The 11276-nt window shown below is 44.1% G+C and overlaps 2 long non-coding RNA genes across 3 annotated transcripts; one reads left to right on the forward strand and one right to left on the reverse strand.

Moving 5' to 3' along the window:
- Positions 1–1883: 1883 nt before the first annotated feature.
- LOC127305469 (uncharacterized) lies at positions 1884–4179 on the reverse strand. Of its 2 annotated transcripts, XR_007853970.2 has the most exons (7): positions 3624–4179; positions 3423–3535; positions 3221–3330; positions 2958–3109; positions 2621–2882; positions 2422–2538; positions 1884–2343 (listed from the first exon to the last, which is right to left on the reverse strand). It is a non-coding gene; the product is annotated as an uncharacterized lncRNA (long non-coding RNA). The 2 variants fall into 2 exon arrangements; XR_007853969.2 differs by having other exon boundaries at positions 3423–4179.
- Positions 3719–4565, forward strand: LOC139831887 (uncharacterized). The gene is made up of 2 exons (XR_011746242.1): positions 3719–3807; positions 4173–4565. It is a non-coding gene; the product is annotated as an uncharacterized lncRNA (long non-coding RNA).
- The last annotated feature ends 6711 nt before the right edge of the window (positions 4566–11276 follow it).

Consider the following 11276-nt stretch of genomic DNA (forward strand, 5'->3'; position numbering starts at 1 on the left):
AAATATGCATGATTTTAACATAACCGGATAGAGGATGTTTTTCTGAAGATTTTGATACCTCATACGTATTTTTCTGACATCATATGAATTAGTTATAATTTTTACAAAATTAGACAAATTTGAAAAATTGCCTACGCCGAGGGTGGCCGTCGGCGTAGCCCTGTATACGCCTAGGGCCAAAGTAATGCCGAGGGCTGCCCTCGGCGTAGACCTCGCTACGCCGACGGCCGCGCTACGCCGAACGTGGAAAGGGCAGGCTGGCCTGGCCATGCCATACGCCGACGGCCCCGACTTTTGGCCGTCGGCGTAGCCTCCCATTCCTGTAGTGATTAGGCCCGGTACTGGAGTTCATCTTCTAGATTGTGATGTTACGGTGGAGAAGGACCCAACTGCATCCAGAATTTTAGTTCATGCCACTTCGCTATCATGTATAGTTCAATGAAGATATATAGTACATAGAGAAGACCAAAGTTTGTGGTGGTATAAAAGACAATAAGAAGGTGCCTTCATTGATGAGGGGGCAACTATTGTATGATTGTATCCATAGCCGCGCAATGGAAGGTGCATTCGTCAATCTTTTAAAATTATTTTAATTACTTGTGCATCTCACAACATGAGTAGAGCATGTGCAAAGTAGCACGCTACCATTATCAAGAAATATGTATTAGGTAGCAGACCTAAAACAAATATGCATTAGGCCCAGTACTGAAGTTCATCTTGTAGATTGTGATGTTGCTGTGGAGAAGGGCCCAAAAATATGAGTAGCTCCTTTGTATGGTGGTTGGTTAATGGTGATGTACATAAAGAGAAGGGTTGGCATTTGTGAATTGAACCAAATCAAACTCTTTTTTATTTTTGTTGCAAGGGTAATCTTACCCTGTCTCCAAACATGGTTAATTTGCAAGTTCTGAAGTTCGTGCACCTTCCAAGGCGCATTCTCGTTATTTTTTTTCAAATTCTGTAGCTTGGTTTCTTTGTTAATACAGTAGGTTCTTCAGTTAGTTCTTGTCATATACACTAATGTACGGTAGGTTCTTCAGTTGTTGGAGTAACAATTTTTGCTTGCTTGTTGTATCAGGACGCCGTTGAGAGTTTTACAGTATTGGTAAAGCACCTTGAACACAAGTCCGTATCAAAGCAACCAGAGGTGCAACTCAGCATCGTGGAGGTGATAGCTGCCCTTGCAGAACAATCAAGAGCTTAGGCTTCAGTGAGACATATGAAGAAGACATTGCAGGTTGCTGTAGGCAACAGAGAGTTGGAGCTGGTAAAGTGGAATGACAAGCTCCGGAAGGCTGTTGACGACTGCATAGTCCAGTTATCCAAGAAGGTTCTTTCCTCTCAAACGAAAACTTTTTTATGGAGTAATTTCTTCTCTTTACTTTATTCTTTGCAATTTTACAAGAAGCTTCTTAGTGGTGTTTGCATAGTTATCATTATGGTTAATTTCAGATTGAGCTTGTCACCTTCATAGGGCCTACAACTTTTACAGTTAGTTCCGTGTCTCCACTCTGCTCCTGTTGTAAGTTTTAGAGTACATGATACCCAAATGTCTCTTGTTTTGAATAAGAGGTGATGCTACCAGTTGCATATGTTCCTGTCTGATTTTTGAAGTGTTGCCTGACCATGCATCGCTGAATTAATCTCAGTATAATTCAAGTGTTGCCTCACCATGTACGGAGAACTGTATTTCTGAAGTGTTGCCCCTTTATATGCATTGCTAAAACCATGTACTCCGGTATAATTTCAGTATAATATCAGACATTCAGTATAATCTCAGACATCTAGTGTTGCCCCTTTATTTTTAAAGTGATGCATCCAAACATGAATTGATTAGTGGCTAACATATATTTCAGACATCCAGTATAATTACATTCCTGCAATTTACTCATGTGGAGCATACTCATTCAGTCATTCTGGTTGATGAACATACACAGATACAGTGTAAGACAAGACAGAACTATATCTGAAATATTACAACCCTGGGCATTTTCAAATGTCGTTACAAACTGCTGTTAACCTGGACACAACCCCTAACTATCTGGATAAACACTGCCCCTCCAGCCAGCATGCCCAACTAATAGCGAAACGATACGTTCTGACCCAGTGAATCTAGTTCCTTCACAAAGCATTTTTCCTTGGAGTCATCATGCCCTTCATTAACCGCGATGAAATCTGATCCTACAAAAAGCTTTTCAAAGATTTAGATGGAGCTGCAGCCTTTGCTTTCTTCACCTTAGCTTCCTCTTGAATATTTGAGAACCACGGAAAGCTGCCCTGCCTAACATAGAACAGAATATATGGTTCTTGTCCTAGTGCACTTGTCTCACTAATGGAATGAACCTGTGACACAAGCGTGACTATTAAAAGCTGAAATATTTGTGGCATGAAAATAAAGAACAAATGACTTCTCACACTTACAAGTGAGTCATTCATCAAGTGCCAATTTGTTGGTGAAGAACGAATGGTGCAGACATAATGGCCGAAGTTAGGTAAGCCAGAATGCTCAACAAGGGCATAAAGATCATATTTTAGGCCCTGATGCATGTGAAAAATACAAGAAAAACATCAAAATATGCTTAATGATAAACCTGAAAGAAGAGAAGAGCACAAAACTCACCTCCTTGTCTGGATTACTGTGGAATGGCTTCAAGTCTAGTTCTGATGGGTATGCCACATGTTTGTCAATCTTGTCAATGGAACCATCAAGTGTGGCGAAGCGCTTGAGATGAAATGCAACAACATCTGGTGCTTTATCAATCACAAACCGCTTGTCCTTACAAACTTCAGCATTGCAACTATCACAGGTTAGCTTGTTCTGTGCATCAACTATCACAGGGCTCTAATATCTCCGAGCAGTGGCCACAATCATGGCATGTCAACTATATGAAGATAATTGCATTAGTTAGAACACAAGTTACAAAGATAGGGAATTAGCAATGACAAAGTAGAGCTACCTGGCTCTTTAATCGACCTTCAAACACATGATTGACAATACTTTTCTCATCAAAAGTATTGTCAAGGGTACACTTATGCAAATTATCTAGCAAGTAACGAAGGAACTCATGTGCATCCTATTGTTGTCCTTGTATAAAACCTGGATTTAATTCTGGCAAATCTTGTCAAGGAATAGACAGATTTTATTTATCAATATTTTTTAACATTTGTCATGTGCATCATACAAAGTTAAGAGAAAACATAAAATCAACTCAAAGGATACTGCTTAAATTATCTATGAACCTTGTTGGCATTAAAACAGACCCAAGCCTTTGAATTGACTCCTCCATATGTTCTTTAAGGGCGCAGAAGAACAAAACCCATCTTCATCATCTATGTGGTAACAAATCATGGTAAGCAAGGTAAGAAAATGGGCTGGGACATTTAACACAGCAAAAAGCTCTCATATGGCACTACACACATACATGAGCATGGAGTGTAGTGGTCGGTGCAACGGAGCTTCTGAAATACTTAAACCATGAACCTGCCTTATTATGATTTCACCTTGGTCTGTATAGCTGTCACTGGGATTTGGGACCTATAAATTAATTCTTGCATAAATTATGGGAAACACATCTTATTGGATGGAGACAGGAGGCTAGAATTTGCACAAAGGAAATGCATACCAATTCTTTCAAGACCAGGAAATCCCTGTTTTACTCCCACTTTAGTTGCTCTCCTGTGACATTATGCTATTTCTGCTGACCAGTTTGGTGATTTGAGTGAGAGATTTGAATGGTATACCAGGTAGTCAGTCGCTTAACACTTTGCCTGACGGATTACCAAAAGGATGGGCGTGAAGACATAATGGTAATACTGCCTCCTTTTATCTTTATATCTCGAAGCTTAGAGGTAGATGATTGCTGGCTCGTACAGCCCCAAATGTAGAGTATGTGGCCATTTTATCAATTTTATTCAGAGATTTCCATCTTGAGGAAAGGTACTGCAATGTTATTTTTCTGCAAGTCTCTGGATTTTTTATTAATGTCTCATAATTATGGTACAAGCCTTTGCCATGTCTCATACTCCAGCTGCAGTCTACAAGATTAACTAGGGATGATTATGTTCAACTTTCTCAACATTGTTTCAGAGAACTGCAACTGCAGTTAAAATTGCCTTAAACCATCCAGTTTACAGTATACTCATGTGCTACTCCAAATCAACATGTGATGCAGATTGGAGGACCTACCAAATCGAGACATTGCAGGGTGTTGCAGAATCCAGGATGCGCCCAGGGTGTTGCTTCATCAATTGGAACAATGGCGAGGGACGGATCCGGCAGGGGAGGCGACAGCGATCGACCTTGTGTCCATGCCTTCTCGTCCAGAAGGAGGCCGGAGGGAGAAGGCTGCAGGGTGCAGGCCGCAGGGACGGCTACAGGTTTGGAGGAAAGGCTTGCCCGGCGGCGCCGGCCACCTTGAGATGAGCGGAGACTGCCGGCGAGAGGTGAGCGGAGACTGCTGGCGAGAGGTGATCTCGGCGGAGTGGCCTGCCGGAGAAGGTTCGAGTCACGGCCGCCAGGGAGGGAGGAGATACTTCCCCGGCGGCGCCGCCCTCCTTGAGGCGAACCCATGGACGGGGGAGGCGAGCCGAGAACGGCGGCGAGACAGGAGCTCGAGGGAGGCTGCCGGCGGTTGACGAGCTCGACGGAGGATGGCGGCGAGAGGCGAGCTCGACGGAGGCCGGCGGAGCTAGGGCAGGAGGAGGCCCCCGGAGCGAAGCGTGGGAGGCCGCCGGCCCGCCGGCGCGAGCGCTGGATCTGGAGTCGGGACGATCCGATCGATTGGAGCTGATGGTTCCAGGTTTAAAATACGGAGGGCTAAAATGAAAAAAAACCTGAGAACTACGTGTCGGACAACTAATTCTAGTCGGAGGGAGTATTATTTTTCAGAAGTTTGGCATTGCGTTTCCTTGTGCTGTTAAACATTGAGAGCATGTTTAGAAGAGTTGACAGTTTGTGCTTGATTTAGCAGGCATGTAGCAGATTTGGATTTGTTGAGATAGCTGACGGAACATTACATACATACATCAGTGAGGAATCTGTCGGATGGTGACGATTGTTCATCGGCCCCCGATCTGGAACGGTATTCCACCTGTATGGGCGGGGCAGCCCTGGTAGACGCGCGACGTAGTCCAGCACCGGTGCGGTGATTTTCGGCAGAGCTTCCATGCGACGGTGGGGTTGGCGTGCGCTGCGATCGCCGGTTTGTCACCATGGCGCCGGCGAACGGTAAGGGGAGACTGGAGAGACGAACGGCGGACTCGGAACAGCCGCTCTGGTGGGCCGTGTCTGGCTGCCGAAGATGTCACCGATAACCATGCGCGCAAAGCAAACCATGTGTGCAGTGTAGGCCGTTGTTTGGGCCTCGACGAGCCCACGGGCAATAGTAGTACGTTGGATGTGCCTGTCGTTTCGGTTAGCCGGCTGCTGCTGACGAGAATGCTTCAACGGCAGCAACAGTGTTCTAGGCTCTGCATACTGACGAAGCGACGATGACGAAATACTGATAGCCATCGATCCATACATGCGAGACGAAAGCACTGACATACCCGATTGTCCCAGTTCTAGCTCGTATTCTATTTTTTACACCTGTATTTCCAAGTAGTACTAGCGCAGGACACAAGTTAATGACCAGACTCCCTCGTCTGCAGAAAAATACCTCTAGATACTGCCAATGAATGGTCAGGGAGACTGAAAAATGGAAGCGTACACGGCTGCTGGGCGACAATCAACGTCGACGCGGGCTCTGTGAAAGAAGCTGGTGAAGCAAAGCCGAGGCCTGATACTGTCTGTATTCAGGACATTCGTTCATCCAGCAATGTTCAGATGTAGCAGAAACTACGGGAACCAGTCAAGCTGTTGACGGCTAGAAACCGTCGGCACAGACCAATTTGGCCGTTGGCGTCCACCATCTGCACCTCGTCGTCGGTACAATAAAGTCTAGACACAGATCTATTAGCCGTCGGCACAGCAACTTGCGCCGACGGCCAACTCATCGGCATAGAACTAAGGGCCGTTTGGGAATTCTAGCTCGATTTTTTTAAAAAAATATTTTTTTTTCAAATTTTCTTAATCTCTCACATGGATAATTATTAACTCTAACTACATTTAATCTTAAGTCAGTTTACACTAATGGTTTAACTTCCCAACTGCTCACCCATCCTCACACTACTTCAACCCTACCACGCTTAACATCTCCATTCCTTCCGGTCGAGCTTCCAAAAAAAAGAAATACCACCTAGTTGATAATACTATTATATCAATCCTATTAACCCTTACACCGTAATAACACAACCCTTTATAATTTTGAATGTTAAACAATTATTTAAATTAACATCAATGATTAAGTAAAAATAATCTTAACGCATAATTCAATTATTAATTTTTTTTAAAAATATATATATAATCCTGATTTTCTAGCAAAAAACTAAAATCTTCCTGCTTTCATATTTTCATTTGGAATTTTAAGAATCCAAAAATGGCAACCGGGACTGTTTTACCGATACATGACGCAATTTTGTGAAAGAGGTCAAAATTCATTTTTGTTAAATTCTCTTGCAACTAGATGACATAACACATGGAAATCTCGAAGGATTTGATTTTTTTATTTTTTTTTATCATTTTCTGTTATCTAGTAAAACTTAAAAAGGCGATCCACGCGCGCGGGGGGGGGGGGGGGGGGGGGGTGGGGGTGGGTGCGTGGAGGGGAAAAATTATGTTGGCGTCACCACCCGTCACGACGGAGACCCCTGTGTCGATGGATTTACTGTGCCGACGGTCTGACCGAGCATGTGTCGAACAGTTTTTTGTGCCGATGGCCACCATCGGCACAAACTTTCCTGTGCTGATGGCTATGCTATGCCAACACCCTTCTTTGCGGCCTGGCTTATTCGGGGCATGCGCTGACGGCCCTGATAAAAAGCCATCGACACCTTGACATGTTTCTGTAGTGAGAAGTTGAAGCCCTTGCTTGTTTAGCTGGAGCTAAAGTGGCAGGAGAGAAAATTCACATGCATGTGATTATTGAATCAGAATCTGTGGAAGTAATAAAAATATTGCAGCTCCAAGGAACTTCTAGCCACCATTTTTTTGATAAAAGGAATATATTAATATCGAGTGATACCAATTACACCCAGCCTCTGCAACAACACAATACCCTAACGGTAGTACGGATGCACACAACCAAAAAGTAAAAAAAGAAAACTAAGAAATAAAAAGTCCCGCTACGGTATTCCAGCCGTAGCAACAACAATTCATTCACCACCAAGACACACCTGAACTCCAGGCTCTCTAAAGGCAACACCTCCAAGAAGGAAACTATGCACAAGCACCGTCGTCGTCCGATCAAAAGATTTTAGGTTTTCACCCTGAAGATAGTCCCCGCTCTCAAAATAATGCCTTCAAAAAGATCATTGCGAGACACAACCAATTAAGGATAGACCTTCGATTTTCACTCTGAAAGGTAAGACTCTGAACTTCACCTCTGTTGGCGCCTCCACTTGCATACTACCTCCGACCACCATGGATGCAAGTGATTGAGGAAACGGTACCTGTATGTGTTCGGATGGTTCAGGTGCAATCAACAGTAGGTGCAATGGCACAACATAAAGAAAAAAAAAGTCGGCTGGCTCATCAGTTAGCCTAGCTGGGAATCCCCCCCCCCCCCCCCCCCGGATAGCACTAACATACGCCATTCAACATGCCTCTCTTAGACATTTATGGATTCAGTGTACTTCCAACAGCCTGATCACTTGGTCGGTTTAGCAGGAGCGAAATGCCCAAGTTTTCGACAGGTGCTCCAAACACACCAATATTCTCATAGAGAAGTTTTAAGGCGGAAGCAAACGGTCACTGTCAAGAAAGGAGTCGCATGAATCTACCAGGGGTTTAATTTAGCTTTAAGTTTTCCTCAATATTGCTACCCAGCCTGCTGCTATTGTTGTCGTTGTATAGTGTTTTTTCTTCGTCGAGGGATAATTCTCACCAAAGATAACCCGCAAAACTAATTGGTCGGGAAATAAAACGTCAGTATTTTGTCCCCGTACTAGACTATAAAGCATTTATTCTTCCACCATCCAGATAGATTCTACCTTATACCCACCATTTAGCGTTGCGAATATATTTGGCATCTGCCTCAATGTTGTGGATCCTAAGTTTAAAATAGTTATTAGGATGGAGCAATTGCCCTTATTTGTTCACTTTAGATGTTATTCCCTCCGTTTTACAATACTCTAAATTATAGGCCAACATTTTATTCTAAAATACATTAGCTTTTATTCAACAATAGGAGAGAAAAGGAAGCGGTCCTCCATTATCTATTGGATGTCTCTATTTTTAATGTAGCTTGGATTGGTTGCCGGCGGTTCCGTTTTATTGGACTCGAAACAGCGTCGGCGCTTTATTGGGCGCGCCGGCGTGAGCCCAATCATACCACCGGCCCCCAAATTGCTATTGGGGGCGTTATTCGGCTCCCCATTGGAAATACTCTAACATCACACATTTCAAAGACGAATGAGCTACAAATTAACTATTGTGGCATTCTATATTACTACATCCATGATACTACTCACTATGGAGATAGTAACATAGAGTAGTAACATGCACATGTTAATATCCTATGTTACTCTCCACTATGAGTAACCTAACATCCTCCAATCGGTGATTACCTAGATCGCGACACTGCCTCTAGTAAGCCCAATAAACCGGTATGGAGAGAGCATTAAAAAGGAGAAAATATGCATTTATTACCGAGGGAGTGGTCATATTTGTTTGGTGTACTTTATATGGTATCCTCTCATATTGTATATTTGTACTCCTTCTTTTGTGCTATGAAAGTGTAGGGATTCGTAGCATAGAAAATAAAATTTTCCTACCGCAAGAACGAATAACAAGCCAAGATCTAATCTAGTAGATGGTAGCAACGAGGTGAAGATAAACATACCCTCGAAGATCGCTAAGCATTAACGAGATAAATATCATGGTGGATGTAGTCGATTACTTGCCGCTTGCAAAAGCGTGTAGAAGATCTTGACGGTGCCACAACCGGGTAGCACCTCCGCACTCGATCACACGTACGGTGTTGATGAAGATGTCCTTCTCCCCGTTCCAGTGGGCAGCAGATATAGTAGTGTAGGGATTCGTTGCATAGAAAACAAAAAATTTCCTACCGCGAGAACGCAATCCAAGCCAAGATGCAATCTAGAAGACGGGAGCAACGAGGAGATGATCGAGACTCACCCTTGAAGATTTCCAAAGCCTACAAGATGAGGCTCTTGTTGCTGCGGTAGAGGATCACTTGCCGCTTGCAAAAGCGTATAGAAGATCTTGATCACGGTGCCACGATCGGGCAGCACCTCCGTACTCGGTCACACGTTCGGTGTTGATGAAGACGACGTCCTTCTCCCTGTTCCAGCGGGCAGCAGAAGTAGTAGCTCCTCCTTGAATCCGGCAGCATGACGGCGTGGTGGCGGTGGCGATGGAGAACTCCAGCGGAGTTTCGCTAAGCGTGCGGGAGAGGTGGAGGAGAGAGGGGGCGGCTAGGGTTTGGGAGAGGGGGTGGCCGGCCTCAAGGGGTGCGGCCAGCTTGTGGCTTTGTGGTGGCCGGCCCCCTCCCCTATGCCCCTCATTATATAGGTGGAACCCCAAGTGTTGGACTATAAGTCTTCGAATAAGACCCCAACTCAAGAACCTTCCATGTAGTAGGGAAACCTACCCAAGGTGGGACTCCCACCCAAGTGGGATTCCCACCCTTCCATGAAGGGGGGGTGGCCGTCCCCCTTAGGTGGAGTCCACCTTGGACTCCCCCCTCTAGGGTTGGCCGGCCATGGGGAGGTGGAGTCCCTCCGGGACTCCTCATTCCTTAGTGATTCCTTCCGGACTTTTCTAGAACCTTCTAGAACCTTCCGTAAAATCACCGGATCATTTTCAAACTTATAAAATGACTTCCTATATATGAATATTATTCTCCGGACCATTCCGGAACTCCTCGTGATGTCCGGGATCCCATCCGAGACTTCGAACAATACTTCGAACTCCATTCCATATTCAAGTTCTACCATTACAACATCAAACCTTAAGTGTGTCACCCTACGGTTCGCGAACTATGTGGACATGGGTGAGAACTCTCTCCGACCAATAACCAATAGCGGGATCTGGAGATCCATAATGGCTCCCACATATTCAACGATGACTTAGTGATCGAATGAACCATTCACATACGATACCAATTCCCTTTGTCACGCGATATTTTACTTGTCCGAGGTTTGATCATCGGTATCATTCTATACCTTGTTCAACCTCGTCTCCTGACAAGTACTCTTTACTCGTACCGTGGTATGTGGTCTCTTATGAACTTATTCATATGCTTGCAAGACATTAGACGACATTCCACCGAGAGGGCCCAGAGTATATCTATCCGTCATCGGGATGGACAAATCCCACTGTTGATCCATATGCCTCAACTCATACTTTCCGGATACTTAATCCCACCTTTATAACCACCCATTTACGCAGTGGCGTTTGATGTAATCAAAGTACCTTTCCGGTATAAGTGATTTACATGATCTCATGGTCATAAGAACTAGGTAACTATGTATCGAAAGCTTATAGCAAATAACTTAATGACGTGATCTTATGCTACGCTTAATTGGGTGTGTCCATTACATCATTCCTATAATGATATAACCTTGTTATTAATAACATCCAATGTTCATGATTATGAAACTAATCATCCATTAATCAACAAGCTAGGTAAGAGGCATACTAGGGACTCTTTGTTGTTTACATATCACACATGTATCAATGTTTCGGTTAATACAATTATAGCATGGTATATAAACATTTATCATAAACATAAAGATATATAATAACCACTTTTATTATTGCCTCTTGGGCATATCTCCAACAGTCTCCCACTTGCACTAGAGTCAATAATCTAGATTACATTGTAATGTTCCTAACACCCATGGCATTCTGGTGTTGGTCATGCTTTGCCCTAGGGAGAGCTTTAGTCAACGGATCTGCTACATTCAGATCAGTGTGTACTTTGCAAATCTTTACTTCTCCATCTTCGATGTACTCGTGAATCGAGTGGTAACGCAGCTTGATATGCTTCAGCCTCTTGTGTGACCTTGGTTCTTGTGCATTGGCGATGGCACCCATGTTGTCACAGTAGATGACTAATGGGTCCAATGCACTAGGAACCACACTGAGCTCTACAATGAACCTCTTCATCCATACCGCTTCTGATGAAGCCTCTGAAGCCGCTATGTACTCTGAT

Source organism: Lolium perenne, chromosome 6 (assembly GCF_019359855.2).
Source record: "Lolium perenne isolate Kyuss_39 chromosome 6, Kyuss_2.0, whole genome shotgun sequence".
Taxonomy (NCBI): domain Eukaryota; kingdom Viridiplantae; phylum Streptophyta; class Magnoliopsida; order Poales; family Poaceae; genus Lolium; species Lolium perenne.